Below are 27,496 nucleotides of genomic sequence, written 5' to 3' on the forward strand. Positions count from 1 at the left end.
TAGAAGTTAAGTAACTCGGTCTGATTCCTGAATCTACATTTTTATTCACTACAACACTATGCTGCTTCTCAGATTTAAAATAGTTTTGGTAGAATGGGTACAATCTTCCCACCAAAAGATGAACATGTAGCCACCAAACAACTATCTCAATATAAACTTTTTTTTGGTGTTTAAAATGTCAATAGCAACAACATAAAAGAAACAGAAAATTCCTTAAAAGACACAAGCTCACTCAAGAAGAAACAGATAACCTGCATATTCCTAAGATCTATTAAATAAACTGAGTTTGTTGTTAAAAGCCTTCCAACGAATAAAATTCCAGGTTTTCTTACACCAAACATTTAAGGAAGAAATAATACCAATTAACACGAATTATTCCAGAAAAACGAGGGGAACACTATCCAATTCATTTTAAAACAACGGTGTTATCCTGTAACAAAGACATAACATCTCAAGAAATACAACTCACAACAAACGTATCTCTCATGAACACAGATCCAAAATCCTCAATAATATAACAGAAAATTGAATCTAGGATTATAGAGAAAGGATAACACATCATGACCAAGTATAATCCCGGAACTGTAGAGCTGTTTCAATACTGAAAATGACAGCAATTCACAATACCAAGTGATTAAAGATAAAAAACCACAGATCATTTTAAAAGATGCAGAAAAATTATTTGATAACATTGAACAACTAATCATGACAAAAACTCAGCAAACTAAGAAGAAAATGTCCTTAATCTGATAAAAGGTATCTGCAAAAAAAGCCTACAAGCTAACATCATCCTTAATGGTCAAAGACTGAATGCTTTTCCCCTAAAATCAGAAATGAGACAAGAATGTTTGTTCCCACTACTACTATTCAACCTCATATTGTCTTAGTGCAATAAGACATTTCATAGATAAAATAAAACTTTCTACTTGCAGACAACATGACTGCTTACAGTGAAAAATCCCAAGGTAAAAAATAATAATTCGTGTGTAAATATAACGAAAGATGTACAGGACTAGTGTGCTGAAAACTACACAAAATTACTGATGAAAGAAATCAAAGAAGAGCTAAATAAATGGAGAGATATGTTATGTTCATAGACTGGAAGACTCAATAATGTGAAGATGACAATTTTTCCCAACAATTCTATAGATTCAACGGAGGCCCAATCAAAATCAAAGCAGAATTTTTCTGATAAACATCAACAGGCTGATTCTAACACTGATAGGTTTTCTATATTATTACTTTTCTATGTATAAAGAACGTAATGAATGCAGATTATTTTGGCTATGTATTAAGACCCCCCCCCCACCAAATGTAAGCAAGATAAAAAAAAATCACTGTGTTGACCAAAATAACCACAAACATATACACATGGCATTAAAAATAGATTCTGGTTAGGAAATGAGAGAATGAAATATGTTATTTTACACCCTTAATAGTAAATGCAAAGTAGTAAAGACAAATGAACAAGGAGAGCTAAAACAATTTTGAAAAAGAACAAAATTGGAGAATTCATGCTATCTGATTTCAAGACTTATCACTGGATCTGAACTAAGAGTCCGAAAACATACACATATATATGGCCAAATGATTTTCAATAAAGGTGCAAAGGCAATTTAATGGAGAAAGGGTATCTTTTCAACAAAGGATATTCAAACAATTAGATATCCATGAGCAAAAACACGAACACCAACCTAAACCTCACACCTTATAAAAAAAAATTACATCAAAATGGATCAATAGCTCTAAATGTAAACCAAGAAACTTAAAAAAATCAAAAAGAAACAGAAGAAAATCTTCATGACCTGGGGTTAGGCAAAAAACTCTTGGACATATTAAACCATGATCCATTAAAAAAAAAAGACTGATAAATTTGACTTCTTTGAAATTAAAACCTTTGGCTCTGGTAAAGACACTGTTAAGAGAATGAAAAGACAAGCTACAAACCTAGAGAAAATATTAGCAAATCACATATCTGACAAAGGACTTGTATCCAGAATATAAACACTCAAAAGTCAACAGTAAGAAAATAGTAAGCAAAAGATGGACACTTCAGTGGACAGGGTATACAGAAGGCAAATAAATGCACAAAAGGATGTGCAACATCATAAATCATTAGGGAAATGAATACTGAAATCATGAAACACTACTACATACCTAACAGAATGGCTAAAATAAAAAAAGACTGATAATACCAAACACTGCTAAGGATGCAAAACTGGAACTCTAATACATGGCTGTGACAGCCCAAAATGGTACCAACCAGTCTGGAAAACAGTTTGGCAATTTCTTATAAAGTTAAGCACGCACCACCTAACAATCTTACTTCCAGGTATCTACCCTAGAGAAATGCAAACCTACATCCACACAAAAATCTGTTCACTGGGATACCTGGGTGGCTCAGTCAGCTGAGCGTCGGACTCTTGATTTCAGCTCAGATCATGATCTCAGGGTCGTGGGATCCAGCCCCATGCAGGGCTCTGCACACACATTCACATCCCTGCGCCCACCCGCTCTTTCTCTTTAAAAAAAAAAAAAAAAAAAAAATCGGGCACCTGAGTGGCTCAGTTGGTTAAGTGTTTGCCTTCGGCTCGGGTCATGATCCTTGAGTCCTGGGATGGAGACCCACCCATCAGGCTCCCCACTCAGTGGGGAGTCTGCATCTTCCTCTCCCTCTGCTCCTCCCAACCCCCAGCCCTGGGCTCGTGCTCTCTCCTCCCTCTCTAATAAATAAATAAATAAATAATCTTTAAAAAAATGTATTCACCAATACTCAAAACTGGAAACAACCCACAACCCGAATGTCCGTAAATGGGTGAATGTATAAAAGATGATGTTGCTACATAATGGAATACTACTATATGTTTTATGTGTTTTCAAAATTGCTTTCTTCTAAATGTTTAAAATTACTATTAAAATCAAAAGCCAAAATATAAAAAATAATTTTAAACAGGCACAGGTGGAGTAGAGTATGGAAGCAGTGCATGGTAAATGTACATTAGAATCTATTATAATTATTTAAATGTCTTAACTTCTTAATTTCCTTCATCACACCCTGCCCCTGCCACTGAGGTAAGGAGTTGTGAGCATTTAAGACAAAGTCTTAAACATTACCACAGGCAACAAATAAAAACTGGTAACTTGCTGACGAATTTATCAATATTTCTTTCAAAAACATTTAGAATTTTGATGTAATTAGTTTTTTTTTAAGATTTTTTTCTTTATTTATATGAGAGAGAGAGAGCATGAGCAGGGGGAATCATAGAGGGAGAGGGAGAAGGGCTCTACCCCAGGAACCTGGGACAATGACATGAGCTAAAGGTAGAGGCATAACCGACTAAGCCATCCAGGTGCCCCGAGGTTACTGTTTCTAACAGTACTAATGACTTATAAAACTGACAAAATTAAAGTACTAAGAGCAAGCACTATATATATATAGCATATTTGGTGATACAATTAGCTGAGCTGTTGAGCTTTAAAATTTTAAGTTCTTTGGGAAAAAAAAGGCATATACCTTTTAGAATTTAAGTTCTATTTGGAGTTTTTACCAAGAAAACAAAAACAATCTAAATTTTTTTCCTATAGACTTATTGACCCTTGTTATTGCTAAATGTATGCATTTAGCATGCAGTAACCAAAAACAGTTAACAGATTGCTCACAATACCCAAAGTGACTGGTGGGTCAAGAGAAGCACCATTAAAGATAGGTCATAGGGGCTGTCTGTGAACCCAAAAACAACCTGGAATACACCAGCTATGCCTGGATATTATAATCTGGTCTTTGTCAATTTCACTAAGAAGAATGTGATTTTTGGATTTCTCAGGTGTTAAAGGAAAGGAAGTATATCTGCCACAGTAAATGCTTAATTGTCTTCTAAGAAATTAATTATCAGGGTATTTTCTAAGCACTGCTATAGACTCAATGTTCCCCTACATCCATCCTTCCTAGCCAACTTTTTTTTTCTCTTAAAAACTATTCTAGCCCACTTCTAACTCCAAGAAAAGAAAAATGGTCATACAACAAGAAGTCCCAAGAGTAGAATGAATTTCTGAAAATAATCAAAAACATATTTCCTTGAAGTTTTTCTAATATACATTAAATTATACTCCATTTACCCCTTGGAATATTACAGCTTTTCTGGAAGAGCCCAGTGAATTATTAGATATATTCCCATGCCCTCTGCTAAATCTTCTGCATTACCCACCATCTTCCACCACATATTATGCAAAATCAAGCCCTTCTAAACTGGAATCAGATTCAGGAAAGAGTTATTTTATTGTTCTTTTGGGGGGGCGGCAGAGGGAGAGGAGAGAGAGAATCTCTATCAGATTCAGAAAAGTTATTTTATTATTTCTTCCTTTTTTTTTTTTTTTTTGAGGTGGGGGCAGAGGGAGAGGGGAGAGAGAATCTTGAGAGCCCGGCGTGGGGCTTGAGCCTAAGACCCTGAGATGATGATCTGAGCAGAAATCAAGAGTTGGACCCTTGACTGACTGAGCCACCCAGGTGTCTCCCCCTTTTTTTTTTAGAGAAAGCAAGAGGGGAAAGGGACAGAGGGAGAGGAGAGAGAATCTACTTTATTGTATTTCTAAACTGCAATTCTAGATTGGTGGGGTGGGACAGTGGGGGGGGGAGGTGTGGCTAGATGGGAGATTACCTCTTACCTATGTTAGTCACTGGCAGCTCATAGGCACACTTCATAACAACTGCACCAAGAAATGTAGTTTTAAAAAGTTAACCTATTAGTGTAGAGCTTAATGTACTGACCTGAGCTAAAAGCTGAAAGAGCTATATTTTTCCCTTTCTATCTCTTGGATCCAAATAATATTTGTGTAAAATATGCACAAAGATAAACATAACATAAAAACATATTCTATTCCTTTGTGCTTCTGGTTAAAGAGCAGATACCACATGTGACTATAAAGTTACTTATACAGAAGATAAAGCGGTATATTCAAAACAATATCCAAAATGTTAGCATACATTAATCCCACAAAAAAATAACTTCTGCCTATCAACTGAGATAACACAGAAGTATTACTGTCAAACATTTTTTTACACAATGTTTTTCTTATTTTTTTTTTTTTTAAGATTTATTTATTTGAGAGAGACAGAGAGTGCATGAGGAGCGGAACCTCAAGGAGGCACAGAGCCCAAAGTGGGGCTCAATCACAGGACCCTGAGATCAGGACGTGAACTGAAACCAAGAGTCAGATGCTTAACCAACTGCACCACCCAGGCACCCCTTTCTTCCTTTAAAAGAAATTCCACAATTAAAACAACAAATTAAGTAATGGTAGTAATGGGTAGTAACTCACAGAATAAAATAAGAATTCATAAGTCCATACTGACACAAAGAAATGAATGAACAAGGGAAAGCTCTTCATTAGAGTAGAATTTCAACTTATCAATGCAGAAGGAATGACTGAATTAGAAAATCACCTTGAGGACCACCACAGTAATTGCTGCAAGCAAGAATCATCAAGGGATGCTAAAATTTATGGATAAAAGCATGGTAAAATGACAACAGGACATTTACATGATCTGAAAAGTATCTTTCCAAATAATTATAAAGGGTAAATAGTAATTTTACATTGAAGAAACTTTCCAACACACCATCTTTACCAAATGAGCAAAGTTGTAAATAATAGGAAAAACTGACATCACATGCCTCGTAATAGGATATACTGAGGATACATCACTTACAGCCAAAAATTCATAGGCTGAATCTAATCATGAGGAAACATCAAACCAAAATTGAGGTGCAATCTACAAAATAACTAGTCCAGACTCTTCAAAAGTTAAATCATAAAAACAAACAATGCTGAGAAATTGTTCCAGATTAAAGACATTACAATAAAATTCAATATGATCCTGGATCGGATCCTGGACCAACAACTGGTGAAATAGGAATAGGGTCTGTTGATAAGAAAACAGTATTATATGAGTATAATTTCCTGATTTTGATAACTGCATTGTGGTTAGGCAACAGAAAGCCCTAAACAGTGAAGGACTTACAGAGCAGGAAAAAAATTTCTCCTGTACTCTGAGATTATGGGGATTTTCTCCTACATATTTTTAAATTTTAAAATTTTGCTCTTTGCATTTAGGTCTTTAATCCACCTGGGACTGATTTTTGTGTATGATGTGAGATAGAGATACATTTCTTAAATTACACTGTCATATGGATAAATAAAACAACCTAATACTATTTGTTAAAATGTCTATCTTTCCCAGTGAACCAACACAAAACAAGACAAAGGGGAAAAAAGTATCTTACATATTCACAATATTTTTAAAATGTGAGTTACTTCTTTATTTCAGTCACAGATATGAAAAACATGTGATACACTTTAATAAAATCCAAGTCCTTCTAAATAAAATATGTCGGATTAATTTAGCAGTCATCCTTCAGGTGGTAATTACAAAAATGTAATTTCCTCAAGGAACTTCTAAATATTCAATATCAGAAGGCAACAGGAAGAGATGCTGTCCTATTATTATGGAGGCACTGGCTAACATTAAGAAAATATCAAGTAAGTAATGTAAAATTAAATTAATATTCCATTTCTTCTCGCAAACCACTTATTTTGTTTTAAAGACTTCCAATAGTTATCTCTGGAAGTGGTGAATAATTCATTTTTATACATAAAAATTCTAGTATGATTATTTAGGCATTGCTGTAATTCACAATGAGCCACTGTGTCCTTAAAATCAAGTTAAATAATTTTGGGTTAAATAGAAGATTCTAATTACTTGCGTTCTAATTAAAATATGACTCTATCTACCATTTTTGTTTGTTTACAATAGTTTGAAACAACTCATGATTCTGGAGACTCAAAAACAATTCGTTATAATTTAGACCTTATGAAAAAACAAAGTGAATGGGTACTTTTTTGATGTTTCATCTATGGCTGAACATATTTAACTTCACTTTTTCATTAAACATCTACACAAATTGTGTTTGAGGAGTGTTGTAATTGTTTAATACAAATTTTCAAATGACAAAAACCTGTCTTTGTATTACCCATCAAAATCACTTACTTCAAGAGTTCTCTCTCATGACCCAGCAATCTCATACCGGTTTTTACATAAAAGAAATAAATGCATATGTCCACAAATATAATGCATAAGAATGTTCATAAGCAGCCTTATTCATAATAACCCTAGATGTCCATCAAGAGGAAAATGGGGGTGCGTGGCTGGCTCAGTGGGAAGAGTGAACAGCCCTTGATCTTGGGGTTGTAAGTTCAAGCCCATGTTGGGTTGTAGAGATCACTTAAATAAATAAAACTTAAAAAAAAAAAGAGGAAAATGGATAAATTAACTGGGGTACTGATGCAAGCAATACCATGAATAAATCTCAAAAAGAAGTTGAGTGGAAAGAAGCCAGACATACACAAAAAATGCATACTGTGTGATTCCATTTATAAGACATCCAAAATCAGGGTAAACTAATCTATGGTGATAAAAGTTAAAGTATGGTTGGGCAAAGGGTGTAGGGATTGATCAGAAAGAAGCATAAGGGAATTTTCTGAAGTGAGAGAAAATGTTCTTTAAGTGAATGGTGGTTGCACACATATTGTGAAAATTCACTGAACTGGGTATTTAAGACTTGTGCATTTTATGGCAGGCAAATTATACCTCAACTAAAAAAAATTTTTTTAATCTCCCATATATATATGATAGCATATCTTATTTTTATTATGTACAAAATGTTAACTTTAAAACTTAGTAACCATAGACATACAGATAGCCAACAGACACAGGAAAAGATGCTCATCATCACCTGTCATCAGGGAATGCAAATCAAAAGTACAATGAGATATCACTTCAACACCTGTCAGAATGGCTAAAATTAAAAACAAGAAACAACAGGTGTTGGCAAGGACACGGAGAAAAGGAACCTTCTTATTGTTGGTGGGAATACAAACTGATGCAGCCATGCTGGAAAACAGTTTGGAGGATCCTCAAGAAGTTAAAAACAGAACTACCCTACGAGCCAGCAAATGCGTTACTGGGTGTTTACCCAAGGGATACAAAAACACTAATTCAAAGGGATACATGCATCTCTATGTTTATAGCAGCATTATGTACAATAGCCAAACCACGGAAGCAGCCTAAGTATCCACTGATTGATGAATGGATAAAGAAGATGTGGTGTGTACACACACGCGCGCGCACGCCATGGAATACTACTCAGCCATAAAAAAGAATGAAATCTTGACATTTACAACATGAATGAAACTACTAGACAGTACGATGCTAAGTGAAATAAGTCAGAGAAAGACAAATACCATGATTTCACTCATATGTGGAATTTAAGAAACAAAACAAATGAGCAAAGGGAAAAAAAGAGAGACAGATAAAAAACAGCCTCCTAAATAGAGAAAAACTGATAGTTGGTTACCAGAGAGAAGGTGGGTGAGGGGATGGGTGAAATAGGTGATGGAGATTAAGAAGTACACATGTCATGATGACTAACAAGTGACTGAAATAAAAATTTAGGGGCACCTGGCTGGCTCAGTAGATGGAATGTGCAACTCTTGATCTCAGAGTGGGGGGTTCAAGCCCCATGTTGGGTATAGAGATTAAATAAATAAATATTTTTTTAAAAAGGTTAAAAAAAACTTTAGTAACCATGATAATTAATGAGTGAGATATTATTTGCTTATTTTCTAAGAATCACAAACCTTTAACACTAATTTTTATTGCTAAAAATCCACAAACTATATTTATCCAACATTTTGCTTTCTTTTTTTTTTAAGTAGACTCCGCACCCAATGTGGGGGTTTGAACTCACAACCCCAAGATCAAGCATCGCATGCTCTACTGACTGAGACAGGCAAGCACCCCCAACACTTCGTTTTCATAGAAAATACAGTAAAAAAAAGTTAGAGGTAAAAGTTTTAAAGAAACAAAAATTAAGAACCTTTGGCTTTCATTCTGAATTAGAGAGAGTAGTACATTGGCATAAATCTATACTACCTAGGACATCTGTCTCAGTCTCCTTAAAAAATACTGGGGGTTTTAGGGTGCCTGGATAGCACAGCTGGTTGAGCGCCCGACTCTTGGTTTCAGCTCAGGTTGTGATCTCAGGGTTGTGAGACTGAGCCCCGTGTTGGGATCAATACTCAGTGCACAGTCTGCTTGGGACTCTCTCTCCCTCCTCTTCTGCCCCTCCCCCCTGCACTTGCACTCTCTTTCTCTCTCTCAAATACATCAATCTTTTTTTTTTTTTTTAGACTTTATTTATTTATTTGACAGAGAGAGACAGCGAGAGAGGGAACACAAGCAGGGGGAGTGGAAGAAGCAGGCTTCCTGCTGAGCATGGAGCCCGATGCGGGGCTCAATCCCATCACGACATAAATAAATCTTTAAAAAAAAATACTGGGACATTTTTGCTTACATTAAGGACTCTGGTCAGATAATATTTTTACTCATTTCCTTTATCAGTGGACAATTTATAAGAAGGAAATCTCAATGCTCACACTGAATAAACTGAAGTCACCTTTCTAAGAAATCCCACACTAATGAAATGTCTACATTTTGAACTCTACATAGTTTTCATCAACTAGATTCTGTTTGCAGGGAAGACTTGACTGATAAGGATTGATGAAGTATGACATCCTAGGGAAGGGGGGAGACCAAGTAAATAATACAGGGTAAAATAAGTAAAAAACCCTTACCACTTCAATTCTAAATCATTGCACCAACTATATAAATGTTACAGTTGTATCTATCAAGTCACAGGCAAATATGTTAGAATTTGTTCTTGAAAAGTTATATTAAAATCTCCTATTGAATTTACTTTAAAAAAACGTGGCTAACTTTCCATCTCTTATGCTTCCAAAATTCTCAATGTTTAACACCGATTTAGTCTGGGAAGAAAAAGAAATTCAGAAAGAAAAGAAAAAGAAAACCAGAGAGGAAACAGACTTTGCCTATATGTTAACTATATCTGAGTGCTTAGAATGGTGCCTGGCAGATAGAAGGCTCTCAAGTATTTGCTGAATAACTAAACATCCAATATCCCTTCAAGGCAAGATTCCTGTTGCCCCTGTCCCATACTCTGCGCTCAGTAGATAGTTACTATATGTTGAATAAATCTACAAGCAAGGGGCGCCTGGGTGGCTCAGTCGTTAAGCATCTGCCTTTGGCTTAGGGTGTGATCCCAGAGTCCTGGGATCGAGCCCCACATCAGGCTCCTCCGCTGGGAGCCTGCTTCTTCCTCTCCCACCCCCCTGCCTATGTTCCCTCTCTCGCTGGCTCTCTGTCAAATAAAAAAAAAAAAAAAAAAATCTTAAAAAACAATAAATCTACAAGCAAGAATAAACTCTAACATTTATTTAGAACATTTAGGGAATGTACTATTTAAATGAAATGAACATTTTAAGAGTTATCACTAGTACAATTCTATACATAAACTGTTAATTTTCAAATAAACTACACTCAAAACCACAAAACTTATGCTAATATAAGGAAGCAGTATAGTGTATACTCTCTGGAGTCAGAATGACTGGGTTGGATTTTCATCTCCACTACTCATTAGCTATGTAAACGTGGGTAAATATATAATATTAGCTATTATTAGCAATAACAATAGTAGATAATAAGTATTAGTATAGCTATTATTAGCAATAACAATAGTAGATAATAAGTATTAGTATAGCTCTAGTATTCTTAAAAATAGCCCTGGAACACAGATATTTTCACATTACATGTTAGTTTCTTTGTGCCCTACAGTGATAGAAGGGTGGCATCCACCCAGGGATTTCTGTGTTGTCTGCAGTGCATTCACTTCCATATACCGACATCCTTTCTCCTCACTTGGAAATCATCCTTTCCCTCTCTACTTGACTCTGGTCATCTAGAAACCAGTGACAGCAACACTGGAGAAAAAGCTGGTTTCCTAGCTGCACGGTTGGAATGTACAAGATCTGCACTTTTATCTAAGACAAATGATCTGTACCCAAGTTTTGATCTTTTTAACTTCTATAAACTTCCATTTTTTACAGGGAAATTAAGGCAATGAAATATACCATTATTTCTGAAACTTTTTAAACCCCTGCCTCTGTTAGATAAAATAAAATGTTATCTAAAATTACTCTCTGAGATAGCTGTTATTACTTTTAACTTATGAAAGAGAAAACAGAGATCCAGAATTGGAATTTGAATGAAGTGTTCAAATGAAGTCCAAGGTTTTTTATAGAGCTGCCTCCCAGTACAGCATCATCTTTCTATGATGGTTCAGAAGACAGGCTGAGGACAAAAGAAAACTCTAGGCAATCTCACCTACTTCCACCACTTCAATTATCCTCACACAACACCACAGCTCTCAAATCTATACATCTACCATGTTGTTCGTCAACATCAAGATGCATTTTTCTAAGTATAACTTATTTACTAGAAATCTCCATCAAAATGTCTCAAAGATACTTTAGACTGTCTCATCCAAACTTACTCCCTTCTATTCTTTGTAAAATTACTGGCACCACCTAGAAATCATTCTACTTTTCCCTCTCTCCCTCTGGCACACGATCAGTGAGAGTCTCTCTCTCTTGCTCAAATCCAATTCCCCCTTCTTCGATTCCATTCCACTTATACCCACTTTGTTCAGCATTGTTACAACAGCAATCCTGTCTTAAAATTTTCTCCAAAATTCATTTTCCATTCTACCACTAGACTGGTATTTTTCAATGCAAATTCTAATGTTTCTTCCTGCTTAAAATCATCTAACGGTTCCCCCACTGCCAACAAAATAAAGTCCAAAGTCCCTAATATAACATATAAAGCTTCTCCATATCTGAAGGCTATAAAAGGTAATTGTTAACGGCATAAATTCTAAAATAAGACTATATGGACTCAATTACAGTTCCACTGCTTACCACCTGTATGACCACAAGCAAATAAAATTCTGTTTCCTTACTTGCAGTAAATGATATAATACACTTAGAAAAGTGCCTGGCACAGAGCAAGCACTCAAATAATAGCTACTACTTTTTTACTCTGCCATTTACCAGCTCCTACAGCCTATCTAATCCTTTTCTCATCCCACATATACACAATACTGGAGCCTTGGCACTCCAGTCTCTCAAACAGGAACCCTTGTCTTCTGTACCTCCACATCACTGCACACATATGATCTGGCCATCTTTTATCTACTGTGGTAAATTATACACAGCAGCAGAATTTCTTAAACTCTGCAAGTTATCAGAAGAAATGATGACAAAGAAAAGCAAACTCAAAGATCAAATTATACCATTAAAAATTTGGGGGGGGCGCCTGGGTGGCTTAGTTAAGCATCTAACTTCAGATCACATCATGATCTCAGGGTCCTGGGATCGAGCCTTGCATGGGGCTCCCCTCTCAGTGGGGAGTCTGCTTCTCCCTCTCCCTATGCCCCTCCCCCCACTAGTGTTCTCTTTCTCTCAAATAAATAAAATCTTTAAAATAAATACATAAATTTTTGATGCATTATTTAGTATAGCAATCATTAGTAAATACTTTTGATAGACAGTATTATTAGGACCTGTGGCATAAGGTCTAAAATTAAGGACCAGTATTATGCGTGCTCTGACATGTGGGGAAAACCAGGAGGGCCTTGAATGGCCTAACTCCAAGTTCCTATTCTCATTCTGCTCCTGCAGATAAGGTCCCCAAGTCAGACAACCTTCTTTATCACAGGGAACAGGCACAGTTCCTGCTTATGCCTGAGGAGCAGGCTCCAGTTCCCTGCCAGTCTGCAGAATTCTTCAAACAAGCTGATCACATCTTCCTGTGGGAACTAAGGATCACTCCACCCTCTTGATACTACAGAACTTGCATTCCACGGCCTCTCCTTGTTCACTCTGTTCCCAAGTGCAACCTTCAAGTGGCCCTATACAGTGTGCTGTGTCCCCTTCTCCTCCGCTGTTGAGTATATGTGATTATATAAACTGCTGTTCGTCTAATCTGTCTGGTATCATAACCCTAAGGTAGGTGCCCCTCCCTCACCAACAGAAAGAAGAGGAGGAGAATAAAATAAGATCTGGGAAGCTCAAATTAAGATATGTAACTGGGGACTAAGAAGCAAGGAACTCAGCTATTTAAAAAATATATTTTAAGCAAGCAAGCAAGTTGATATATGGCCCAAACATTAGAAGGGCAAGAGAGAGATTCTTCAAAGATCTTTATTTTTATTTCAGACATAAATTTACAACTGTGGTTATCTAGTTTCCTATCCTCCAATGAATTTGAAGAGAGGAAGGAAAGGTTGACAGTTGTACTTAGAACATTAAAAAAAGGAAAGGTCTGAGCCAACCTGACAAAGGCTGAAGAAAACAAAGATCCTTTATAGGAAAAAAAAATTACAATCAAGTCCTGAAATTCAGAAGCTAATCAAACCTCTTCAAAAGAGAGCTCTAAAATTCTTAGTAAATAAATTTTTATCTAAGAATAACGATAAGCTTACAGATAAAAGCTGAAAATAATGATCAAGATTTTGAATTATAGATGACGTAGATTAAACATCTCAAAACCTCCAGACTTACTGCAACTCTACTGAGTGATCAAATAATTGGGAAAAGTCCTGTGGATGTGGTCAGTGGAGTGGAAGATGAATTAAAGACTCTTCCACAATTGTAGGCAATGTTCCTCTACTCTTTTCTATTGTGTGGCCTATGAAAATCTCCTTGCTAGTTTCCTTACTAAATTAGTTTTAAATAGTGAGAAATGGTCTTTGATAGAGCAAATTAGAAGACCTGAAAGTCAAATGGACTTCCTCAAAAATGAACACTGTGCCATGCTAGTACTGTTTCAAGACTCTGTTCAACCTTCTCTGGATCAGAATACTCACAAATGCCTGAAGAAAGTGGACACAATTCAGTTGTAAATCATTAAATTGCTCAGACAAGCAGAAAAAAGGATATTCATGTTTCAATATCAGATGAAGTTGATTCCACTATCCTTACAGAGAATTCTCCAAATCCTTTCCCCTTTTACTTCTCCACTAGGTAAAAGTACAATTCATTTTGATAAATTCAAGAAAACTGTCTCCTGCTTTCTACCAGGCACTACTTTCTGTTTGTGAATGTTTGCAGGCAGTCATTTAGGATCGGAGGTACCTCAGATTGCAGACAATAAAAAAGTATGTTAATGCTGGGATGCTGCCTGCCATCAACTGTTCCTCATGTGCTGCAGGCAAGAGCGGAGCTGATGATGCCCTTCCTACTGTGCAGAGCACGCGTACACCCAGAGCCTACAGGAAGAAATCAGTTTCCCCATACACTTTCCAATTTGATCAAGAGGCCAGATGATAAGCAAAGCAAATAATACTGGTGAGTTGTGTGGCATTCACACATCATGTTGGACCAACATGTGTAGAAACCAAACATTAACCACAGGAATGGGAAGAGATTAGTCACAACATCCAGAAAGATGACTACTTGTGGCTCAATCCTGTGGAGTGGTGGTGCCTTATTTTCTACAGAAGTTCTCAATTCCTTGGTTCTTGCAGTGTTGCAACAAATATAAATAGAAGATAAGGCACATCTGGTATACGAAGCTATCATCAAAATCCTTGGCATCATGGCATGCACTGACCATCCGGATAAATATTTAAATCGAGTACTGAATTGTTGCTCTTGGTCTCCGGTGATCAGAAAGATTAGTTAATACAACACATTAAGTGTTTATACCATCCTATGCTTCCTCGACTACAGAATATGGAAGCATGCAATCTTATCTTACACCTACACTGCTGAGTAAGACTGAAAATCTTCTCCAGGAGGGAGACATAAAGAGGGAAGGCTGGATGCACATAAACTCCACAAGGACCTTCTGCCTTGCAGGCCTCAATTGTCACTCTGCCTTAGTGGTAGAGTGCCCCCTTCTCAAGCAAAGCCAAGCTTCATGGTGAAATGCGAGAGAGAGAGGTGACTAGATCCCTCTGGCCTAGGGTGCCTGTTTGCAATGTCTATTACTGGAAGAGGGGAACATCTGGCAGTGTTACTTCAGCTTTATCTGCTAGAATATGCAGATACAACAGGGTGGGAGAGTTTCCTACAGATTGCCGATCAATTGTTGCCACAATTTACAGAAACTGTTGGCGAAATTAATGTTAATTCAACAAACCATGTCTACGAATTCTCTACATTTTTCTGATACTTTTGCTGGATGCAGTAAGTTGGCAAAAATTTTAAAAACACTAAGGTAAAACTTTAGATCCAGGAGATTTTAAGACTGTCTGAAAAAGACACTGTTCTTTAGCAGGCAGCTGGGAGGCCTCACCAAAGCAGCTGTAAGAGTAAGCTGACAAAAATTTAATTTAAATTTTTAAAAAAGCCTCGAGCAACTGAAAAGAAGAGGGGAAAGGAGATGAAAGCATAAAAAGCAGACAAGCAAGTGCATGGAAACACATATATACACACCACACAAATAGCTACCTGGAATCATTAAATCTAGAGGCAAACAGCCCTGCATACCACAGGAGATACACGGGAGAGACCTACACTAAAAATTATTTGTTGTTTATCTTAAATTCAAATTTAACCAGGCATCTTACATTTTATCTGAGAACCCTGCCAACATCCCCTTTAATTTCCCTATGTTGGACATTACCCCACATAATTATCTCCTTCCTGTTTAAGTCATGAGAAAATAGAGTTGACCTTTCCCAGATCTAGACGCCTGTTAAATTTTGCTTGGAAAGCTTTTGAAAACACAGATTCCCATGTTCTATTCCAGATCTACTGAATCCACCTCTAGAGCACTGAGACCTAGAAATGTGTATTTTAGAAAATCTCCTCCAGGTGATTCTGATGTGGCCAGATATTGTATCTACTGTCTTAGAAGGGATTGTATATGCAAAATTTGAGGTGTTGATTCTCTGAAGAAAGGTATCACAGGTTTCACCTGATTCTTAAGGAATGCGATACCAAAGAGAGTCACTGCCTTAGAGACTAGTAATAAAATTAAAAAGAACTATCATGCATTTTTCCACTTCAACTGCAAAATTACTTGACACTGTCTCCTACAACTCTGTAAAAACTGCCCATGTCTTTTTGAGAGTTACAAGTAAAATAAATACAGAGAAGACTTTTTTGAATTCTATCATAAATAGTTTATAATGAAGTGATCACTACTGCATGTCTGTGTTATAGACTAACTTATTTGAATATTCTTAAAAGTGGTAATGTTTTGGTAAGTTTTCCTTAAGAATTTTTTCCTTTATAACTATCATTTTGAATGTTAATTAAAAACAAAGCCACTGTCACTTAACCTAAAACTAGGTCATCTACTGAATTAAAAGGAATGCTTCTTTAAATATGTTTTTACCATTTATTTAAGAGTAAAAAACCCATGAATCCAAAGTAGGCATTATCATTAACTGAAAAAGAAAAGTTATGTATAAACTATTATTTATCTAAAATTTTCAATTTCTCTCTCCTGAATCATTTCCCTTAGTCTACGAACATTGCTAAATTTTTTTATCTTAAAAAAGTACTCCTAAATTAAATAGTAGAGAAAAAAAAAACCCTATTCTTTCTCTTCTATTTCACTACCAGATTTTTTAAAGAATAATTAATACTTATTGTCACCACGTCTTACCTTTCTTTAGTCAACACTTATTGAGCATCTAATACTGTGACATTCAACCCAGTGGAACATTTATATCACCTGGGAGGCTTTTTCTTTTCTTTTCTTTTCTTTTCTTTTCTTTTTTTTTACAACAAGGGTACAAAGGCTCCAGGCCTCACCGGTAAGCGAAGCTTGGGTACCCACGTTTGTTTATACACTCTCCAGTTGATTCTATTGTGCAACTAGAGTTGAAAACCACTAATATAATTTATGCCAGGCACTGTACTAGAATTACAAAGATGAATAAGACACCGGGCCTGCCCCTGAACAAAGGAAGTAAGAAAACCAGGTAAACTTATTAAAATCAGCAAATGTTATAACAAAGGTATATACAAATTGCTAAGGGAGCACAGGCCAGGATACAAAAGAGATGAGGGAAGTCTTTGGGTCTGGTTACTGAAGGATAAGCAGTTTACCATGCAAGACATGACTGAAAGGCCATTTCTGGAGAAAGAAAGCATATACATACTTTTTAGACTTGGGTAATATGGCTTTTGTCTATCTTCTCCCTGCTCCAAACACTAATAAAATTGCCCTCTTAAAGGCCACCAGTGGAAGGAAATAATAAAGATTAGAACAGAAATAAATGATAGAGAAACTAAAAATATCAACAAAACAGTTCAATGAAACTAGGAGCTAGTTCTTTGAAATTTTAAAATTGCTAAACCTCTAGCCAGATTTATCAAAAAGAAAAGGGAAAGGACCCAAATAAATAAAATCACATATTAAAGAAATAACAACCGACACCACAGAAATACAAATACTCATAAGAGATTATGAAAAACTATATGCCAACAAATTGGACAACCTAGAAGAAATGGATAAATTCCTACAAACATATAAATTACCAAAACTGAAACAGGAAGATATAGAAAGCTTGAACAGACTGATAACTAGCAAAGAAACTGAATCAGTAATCAAAAAAATCCCAATAAACAAAAGTCCAGGACCATATAGCTTGACAGGCAAATTTTACCAAACAGAATTAACACCTATTCCTCTCAAACTATTACATTAAATAAAAAAGGAAGGAAAACTTCCAAATTCATTCTGAGTCCAGCATTTCCCTGATACCAAAACCAGATAAAGACACCACAAAAAAAAGAGAGAATTACAGGCCAGTATCCCTAATGAACATAGATGCAAAGATCCTCAACAAAATACTAGCAAACCGAATCCAGCAATACATTAAAAAAATCATTCACCACAATCAAGCGGGATTTATTCCAATCAAGTGGTTCAATATGCACAAATCAATGTGATGCATCACATTAATACAAGAAAGCATAAGGACCATATGATCATTTCAATAGATGCAGAAAAAGCATCTGACAAAGTACAACTTCCATTCATAATAAAAACCCTCAATGAAGTAGGTTTAGAGGGAACACACCTCAACATAATAAAGGCCATATAGGAAAAACCCACAGATAATATCATCCTGAAAGGGGAAAACCTGAGAGCTTTTCTTCTATGGTCATGAACAAGATAGGGATGTCCACTCTCATCACTTTTATTCAACATAGTCCTGGAAGTCCTAGCCACAGCAATCAGACAAAAAGAAACAAAAAGCATCCAAAAAGGTAAGGAAGAAGTAAAACTTTCACTATCTGCAGATGACATTACACTCTACACAGAAAACCCAAAAGACCCCAGCAAAAAACTGCTATAACTGATAAATTCCATAAAGTTGCAGGACACAAAATTGAAGTACAGAAATCTGTTGCATTTCTATACACCAATAATGAAGCAAGAAAGAGAAATGAAGGAATCAATCCCAACTACAACTGCACCAAAAATATTAAGATACCTGGGATTAAACCTAACCAAAGAAGTTAAAGACCTGTACTCTGAAAACTATAAAATACCGATGAAAGAGGGGTACCTGTGTGACTCAGTCAGTTAACATTCAGACTTTTGGTTTTAGCTCAGGTCATGATCTTGGTGCTGTGAGATCCAGCCCCTACCTCTTCCCGTCTTCGGGGAGATCCTCTTCCCCTACCTCGTGCAAGCGTGCACTGTCTCTAAAATAAATAAATAAAATCTAAAAACAACAATGATGAAATTGAAGATGACACAAAGAAATCTAAAGACATTCCATGCTCATGGATTGGAAGAACAAATACTGTTAAAATTTCTACGCTACACAAAGCAATCTAAACCTTTAATGCAATCCCTATCAAAATACCAACAGCATTTTTCACAGAGCTATAACAAACAATCCTAAAATTTGTATGGAGGGCGCCTGGATAGCGCAGTCGTTAAGCGTCTGCCTTCGGCTCAGGGCGTGATCCTGGCGTTCCGGGATCGAGTCCCACATCGGGCTCCTCCGCTGGGAGCCTGCTTCTTCCTCTCCCACTCCCCTGCTGTGTTCCCTCTCTCGCTGGCTGTCTCTCTGTCACATAAATAAATAAAATCTTTAAAAAAAAAAAAAAAAATTTGTATGGAACCACAAAAGATCCCGAATAGCAAAAGCAATCTTGAAAAGCAAAGCTGGAGGAATCACAATTCTGGACTTCAAGTTATATTACAAAGCTGCAGTAATCAAAACAGTATGGTATTGGCACAAAAATACAGATCAATGGAACAGAATAGAAAACCCAGAAATGAACTCACGATTATGGTCAATTAATCTTTGATAAAGCAGGAAAGGATATCCAGTGAGGAAAAAGTCTCTTCAATAAATGGTGTTGGAAATACTAGACAGCAACATGCAAAAGAATTAAACTGGACCACTTTCTTACACCAAACACAAAAATAAACTCAAAATGGATTAAAGACCTAAATGTGAGGCCAGAAACCATAAAAATCCTAGAAGAGAACACAGGCAGTAACTTCTCTGATATCAGCTGTAACAACTTCTTTCTAAATATGTCTCCTAAGGCTAGGGAAACAAAAGCAAAAATAAACTACTGGGACATCAACATAAAAAGCTTCTATAGAGCAAAGGAAACAATCAACAAAAATAAAAGGCAACCTACAAAATAGAAGATATTTGCAAATGACCTATCTGATAAAGGGCTAGTATTTAAAATATATAAACAACTTATAAAACTCAACACCCATAAATGAATAATCCAAAAAATGGGCAGAAGACATGAGCAGATATTCATAAAATCAATAACGCAAAAAATGGGCAGAAGACATGAACAGATATTTTCCCAAAGAAAACATACATATGGCCAGCAGACACATGAAAAGATGCTCAACATCCCTCATCACTAGGGAAATACAAATCAAAACTACAATGAGATATCACCCCACACCTGTCAGAATGGCTAAAATCAACAACACAAGAAACAACAGGTGTTGGCAAGCATGTGGAGAAAGGGGAACCCTCCGCATTGTTGGTGGGAATGCAAACTGGTGTGGTCATTGTAAAAAGCAATATGGAGGTTCCTTAAAAATTTTAAAATAGAACTATCCTTTGATCCAGCAGCTGTTCTACTGGGTATTTACTCAAAGAATACAAAAACACTAATTCGAAGGGATACATACACCCCTACGTTTATTATCTACAATAGCAAAATTATGAAAAGAGCCCGTGTCCAACAGATTGACAAATGGATAAAGAAGATGTGTATGTATAAATGGAATATTATTCAGCCATAAAAAGAAAGAAATCTTGCCATTTGCAATGACATGGATGGAGCTAGAAAGTATTATGCTAAGCAAAACAGGATCAGTCAGAGAAAGACAAATACCACATGACTTAACTCATATGTGGAATTTAAGCAACAAAACCAATGAGCAAAGGGAAACAAGAAAAGAGAGAGAGAGGCAAATCAAGAAATAGACTCTTACCTACAGAGAACAAACCAATGGTTACCAGAAGGGAGGTGGGTGGAGAGATGGGTTAAGTAAGTGATGGGGATTAGGAGTACACTTGTGATGAGCACTGGGTGTTATATGTTAGTATGGAATCACTATATTGTACATCTGAAACTAGTATTACACTGTATGTTAACAACTGGAATTTAAATAAAAAGTTAAAAAAAAAAAAAAAAAGGCCACCAGCCTCCCATCTACCACTTAGTTGGCCTTATCTGCACTAGTTTTCCCACCTATAAAATGGATATAATAACAAAATTACTCTGACAATTGAGAGATTAATTAATGTAGTATAGATAGTGGCATACAATAGATAAAATTTGTTTCTTATCCCTGTATCTTAAGTGCAAAGGCTTTTCTCAAACCTATATTCCTTTTAATCTCTGCAATACTGGTACTGCTCCTTCTGGAAATTCTCTTCAAGTTCTGTGAAATGAGCACATATCTGTGCTACATATACACTTTTTTTTTTTTTCAAAGATTTTACCCATTTATTCAACAGAGATAGAGACAGCCAGCGAGAGACGGAACACAAGCAGGGGGAGTGGGAGAGGGAGAAGCAGGCCCACAGCGGAGGAGCCTGATGTGGGGCTCGATCCCATAACGCCGGGATCACGCCCTGAGCTGAAGGCAGATGCTCAACCGCTGTGCCACCCAGGCGCCCCTACATATACACTTCTACTTCAAGAATCATCCCACACCTTTTCCTCTCCTTCTTTTATTTTCTAAATAAAAGTATATCCAAAAGTATATGCTCTCTGACCTCTCCTCTTCGCTATGTCTAAGTTTTTCCTAGAAGTTTTATTCCATCTTGTGGCTTTAATCCACAAAAGTGGATTCCCAAATCTATATAAACTCTCTGGGCCTGACCGTTCTTTCCAAGCTCCATTTCTGTTTCCCTATTTTCTAGGCATGTTCAAATAGATATCCTGCTACCATCTCAGACTCAAGCTCAACATTATTCCTCCCAGCTGTCCACCTTCTTCCTGAATCCCCTAGTTGTTAGTGGTGGTACCACTTCCCAGTTATTCAGATTTTAACATTCAGAGTTATCCTGATTCTCCCATTTCCCCTACATTCATTCACCAAGTTCTGTTGATTCCAACTCAAACCTGTTAGCAATCATTTTTTTCTTCATGTCTTGTGAAACTACTTTAAGTCAGGTCTTAACACTCAATCCAGGTTCCCACTGTTCTGACTAGCTCCAATCTGTCTGGACTCATGGTTCTCGACCAGGGACAATTCTGTCCTACAGGAAAACATTCTGATTATCACGACTGGGGGGAAAGGGGTGCTACTGGCACCATGTAGGCCAAGGATGCTATTAAACATCCTACAATGCACAGGACAGCCCTCACAATGTTATCTGGCCCCAAATGTCAAAAACGTTGAGGTTAAGAAACCCTGTGCTATTTAACAGCACAGTTCATCTTTGCATCTCTTACTTGCAAAGTACCTGATATAACTCATACTGTTTTATTCCCAGGTTCCTATTTTTTCTGCCTGTGTTGTACTCTCTGGCATGAACTTGCACCCCAACTGATGTCTACCATTCTCCTAGGCAGAAGTAATTTTTCTGTCTTCTGAATTTCCATGAACTGACTACTTTTTGATGCTGTACCATATACATATATAAAATGTTTCTGTGCATCTATAATCTTAACCTTGTGTCTACCAAACAGGTGATCAAATCACCAACCTTCAGTGAGTCTAAAACCTACTCTATGGTATTATTACTGCTCACAAATATTGCAGTTCTCTTTTTTTCCTCTGAGCCCTCTGAAATTAGGTTTATGGATGAACCTTGCTTCAGCTAACTGAAACCTGGGCAGAAGTGTAGTGATCTCTAAATGTATGTGTGGTGGGGGAGGGGACACTTTAAAAATCAGTGTGTTGGAGGTGCACAGTGGGGGGGGGGCCCTCAGTTGGTTAAGTATCTGACTTTTTTTTTTTTAAGACTTTTATTTATTTATTTGACAGAGAGAGACAGCCAGCGAGAGAGGGAACACAAGCAGGGGGAGTGGGAGAGGAAGAAGCAGGAGCCTGATGTGGGGCTCGATCCCAGAACACTGGGATCACGCCCTGAGCCGAAGGCACATGCTTTACGACTGCGCCACCCAGGCGCCCCAAGTATCTGACTCTTGATTTCGGCTTAGGTCATGATCTCAGGGTTGCGAGATGGAGCCCTGCTTAAGATTCTCTCTCTCCCTCTCCCCATCCCTTCCCCCCCAAAAAATAATAAATAAAAATTTCAAAAATAAGAACCAGTGTGCGTGTTATTCACCACATTTCTGTCCCACTGCTGCCAGGACTGCGGAAAAAAGCTTAAGATTTGTTTTTGTTTTGATAAATATAACATGCTACATTTTGTAAACTTAAGGTGCACAGCATGTTACTTTGATACATTCATATACTGTAATATGACTGCCACTGAAGCAATACTTACCATCATTATAGTATATACATTATACATATATATATGTCTAAATTCATTATACTTTACATCTCTGTGGCTTCCGTACTACTTATTACAAATTTGTACCCTCAAATACCATCAATATTATCCTCCCAATCTCTGTTTCTTGGGCTCTGTTTTTTTTTTTTTTAAACAGGTTTGGCTTTTTTAGATTTCACATGTAAGTGTGATATATCATACAGTACTTGTCTTTCTCGGACTTATCTCACTTAGTATAATGTGTTCAAAGTCTTTCCATGTTGTCACAAATGGCAAGATATTACCTTTGCTCACAGCTAAATAATATTCCATTGTGTATACATAATACAACAAAAAGCCCAAGTTTACACTGAAATCCTCCAACAGCGTGAAACTCTATGTGACTTCATTGAGCAGGGTCCTTCTGGTGATGACCCACATTAGACAGATTATATAGAATGAGGAAATGCCATATAAAACTCCCTTCCCAAACCCAGTCATGCTAAGATTTTGGGTTGTTAGTTGTCACATTATATCCTTGCTTACTTGATTCACAATCAATGTAAGAGGAATAATTTAATGTACCACTAAAAAAGGGGAAATGTTACTGATTAATGTCATAAGGCATTGATTGTACAATGCAGCCTGATTCCAGAGACCTCAAAATATGGAAAATTATGGGTACTGAAATAAATGAAGTATGATATATTTAGTAAATGAATAAACGTAGAGGTAGTTTTTGAAAATTATTTCCATTCCTCATCTATACAAACACAGTGAACTAAAATGTGTAAGAAATGTTCTATCATTAGGTTCACAGTGAAACATATAAATAAATGTCGTAAGAGAAAGAATGTAAAGATTGTACATCTAACCTTCAAAACAAAATTTGTGAAATTCTCCTTTTCTGACTATAGATGGTTCTGTGGAATCCCTAGTTTTTTCTGATGTGCAATAGTCCTTTGCAATAAGTTACAGAACCATATGCCAAGTTTTCCCATCATGCTTTTCAACTATAAAAATTACTTGGCACTCTGCTCTAAGTATTTTTATATTCCATGTTCTTACACTAAAATGCAATGTTCTATGTATCTAACTATCCTTATTTTATGTAGAAATGGCTCCCAAAAGCACTGTACAAGTACTACTAGTTTGCTTTAATGTGCAAAGTCTGAAATACTCCACTAACGGTACAGCAACTATCAAGTTTCTGCTTGCTATAGGAATTTTTACATTTTATTGGCGCAAGGACAGAAGTCATTCATCTACAGAATGAAATCAGGAATGAATATTTTCTACATTAATAGCTTACTGGTTTAGTTTACTTTTTGGTTAATAAGAACACTATAAATTTCACATTAATTATGATGGCCATTTATATTACTTTCAAATAAGAACAATTTCTGAAACCAAATTATAACTGTGTAGTGAGGGAGAACTATATAAACTACTTATGAAGAATATTTAGCATGTGTAAATGATTTGAACCATAGCCAGTATCACCACCTGTACCTTAAAGAGCATCAAAAATTTCATTTGATTATCTACATCTTTAAACTCTAAAGCATTATTTAGAAATGAAAACTTTAATTCATATTCTACTTCTTTTTTCAAAAAAATATTTATTTATTTATTATTAATTCGAGAGAGAGAGAGAGAGAGCACAAGCAGGAGGGGAAGAGGGGGAGAGGGAGAGAGAATCCCAAGCAGACTCTCCAATGAGCACGGAACCAACATGGTACCTGATCTCAGGACCCTCAGATCACAACCTGAGTGGAAACCAAGAGTCAGATGCTTAACCAACTGTGCCACCCAGGCACCCCATATGCTAGTTCTGCTTTTCATAAAACTGTTTTTTAATTTTGTGAATTCACGATTCCTTTGTTCATTCACTCATTGAACCCTTCTACTCACCACATGCAGCATAATGGCAGATGCTAAAGATATTATTTCTGCACATAGGAATTCCAATAGAACAAGAGAAAAAAAGACAGTTAAGCATATAACTATTATGCAAAACTGTATTTAATACTAATGATATGTTGGGACACCTGGGTGGCTCAGTCGGTTAAGCATCTGACTTCAGCTCAGGTCATGATCCCAGGGTCCAGGGATCAAGCCCCATGGCAGGCTCTCTGCTCAGCAGGAAGCCCGGTTCTCCCTCTCCCTGCCGCTCTGCCTGCTTGTGCTCTTTGTCAAATGAATAACTAAAATCTTAAAAACAAAAATACTAATGACGTGTAATAGCCAGTCATGTGATCTCAGAAAAAGGGATGGGTGAAAGCAGTTCCAACACTCAAAGTGGGTAAGAAGCCATCAGCAGAAAAAAATACAATTTACTGTGTGTTCACTATATGCCAGATACTATTTACACGTATCCCCACATTTCAGAGGAAACTGAGGCTGAGAGATTACATACTTTACCCAAGGCCCTAGACATGGACTAGCATGTAGATCTCTTTCACTTCACAGCATGATTAAATAACAGTGTACGTATTGGAGTCAGAACTATTTAGGTAAGAATGGATACAAGGCCATGAATACCATTTTCAAGAGTTGGGCTTCCTAGTAAAGGCAATGGAGGATTCAGCAACTAAAAGTTCGGGAGTATAAAAACATATTAAAACATGGCTTAGATACAGGAAATTGGAGGAATTAGTCTAGAAAGTTTATAACAAAAGCCCAGCAGTGGCAAATACAACAAGGGAAAGACCAGCTGCGAGACATTCTTCTGACCCTACTTTTCCTCCCCGGCTTTATTTCTTCCTTAACTGTATAGTCACAGAACAGGTACAAACAATTTGCATTCTGTTCATACAGTAAAATTTTGTTACTAAACAGTAGTCAATAACATAAATAACAATTAATTTAAGTCTGGTCAACTGAGAGGTAATAAACTAAAAATTAATATACACGGATTATCTTTTCAAGCAAAAAATAAATTATTTGCGTAAGACACATTTTGATGATGGGAGTGACAAGATTCAGAAAGAGACTGCTAAGGTACAGAGCTCAAGGAGACAAAAGTTAAAATAAAGCTGAAATTAAAAACCTGGATGACTAGAATAATGGAAATAGAGAAATAAAGAGAAAAATGAGCAGAAGAGATAGATTTCTGCCCCACTTTGTGTGGGGGGAAGGGGAGGGAAGTTTATGAATTTACTTTTAGGAAGTTTCCATTTGAACACATCACATTAACTGTCTCCTGTGAAAAGGACCTGCCAATAAAAATGTGTGACCAGTGCTCAGAGGAGAAGTCAGGGCTGAGCGTACTTGAGACACATTCACAAAGATACAGAAGATGAAGCTATGGAAATGGATCGCTCTTATCACCAGGGAAAGGTAGGAGGGGTTATAGGGGAAAAAACCAAAAAGATCCTTTGCAACCAATAACTAAGTGCCTTCCTTCTGGAGTTTTGGTGTGACTTCCCTCTGTAAGGAGGGGTGTGAAATGGAATAATGCTTCTGCTTTTAGCCTTACAATTTCATACAATTTCAAATTCACGAAACTGCTTTTCTGTACAATGCAGCTGACCCCAGGAATGGAAAATATAAACTGTTTTTGGCCGAGTTTCTAAACTATGTAAAAAGATATGTGGGACATCCTACAACAAATGAGTTACTTTAAAGAACTTCACTGTGCTTCTTCAGATAATATTATTTTCTATTAACCTAGTAGCCAAAGGTGCAAAGGTTATTAAATTTCATAGTGGTATCCTCACAAAGCAACTGTACACGATTTTATAAAGCAAAGATGTTACTCTAATTTCTAAAATGCTTCCTACCTTACAACATACATGAAACTATACCAGTAGCGTAAAATTTTTAAATGTGTTAAACAATAATAAACTTTGTTCCAAAATTACCAAACACGAATTATATTTAGAACCCAACACTATCTAATGTTAGGTATTTACAATTTTTATTAAAAACAAAAAGAACTATTGTTTCTCCTTTTTCGATATAAGCTGTCAACAAATTAAAAACAAAGATAAACCCAGAAAAGGATCCTATTATCAATTATTAAGGGAGCATAATGTCACAAGAGCACCAACTCTGGATTCAGACAAACAGATTTAACTACCACCTCTACCACTTCTTACCTAGGTGTCCTTAGGTGAATCACTTAAAGCTTCTGAAACCTTATTTTACTCATCCATGAAACGGTAATAATAAAACCTACCTCAAACTTCCAACATATTGACGAATGTATTGTCAGAACCACCAAGATACAAAGTATGGGTACTATGTAAGTTAACAGCTTCCCTTCTTCAGATCTTGCAATCAATGGAAATTCCAACAGCTTAAAAGTATCAAAAGCTTAGTTTTGAAAATTACAAACAAGGTGGCAGAAAAAGTAACATGATTTAAACATTAGTTTAAAAAATACCACCTTTTAAAATTCTATTTTTGATTCTATACCCAACCTACTTCCAAAAGATTAAAAGAACATTAGATAACTAAAGTGGCATAGAGTGACAGAATTTCACTTTACCAGTTACTTGAATTTAACCCAGAAGTTTGGTCAGTCTTAAATTACTAAATATGGCAATGAAATATATATGAAAACATCTACAGAATAGCCTTACAAAACTCTAAATAAAAACAAAAAC

The 27,496-nt window shown here is 36.4% G+C and overlaps 1 protein-coding gene and 1 pseudogene across 1 annotated transcript in view; one reads left to right on the top strand and one right to left on the bottom strand.

Moving 5' to 3' along the window:
* The window catches only part of CAPZA2 (capping actin protein of muscle Z-line subunit alpha 2), a 57,070-nt gene that overhangs the window by 27,606 nt on the left and 1,968 nt on the right, over positions 1-27,496 (bottom strand). The window lies entirely within an intron of this gene.
* LOC123789498 (RAB11-binding protein RELCH pseudogene) lies at positions 938-15,247 on the top strand (annotated as a pseudogene).

This window comes from Ursus americanus, chromosome 3, assembly GCF_024610735.1.
Source record: "Ursus americanus isolate L20-20 chromosome 3, mUrsAme1.1.p, whole genome shotgun sequence".
NCBI lineage: Eukaryota > Metazoa > Chordata > Mammalia > Carnivora > Ursidae > Ursus > Ursus americanus.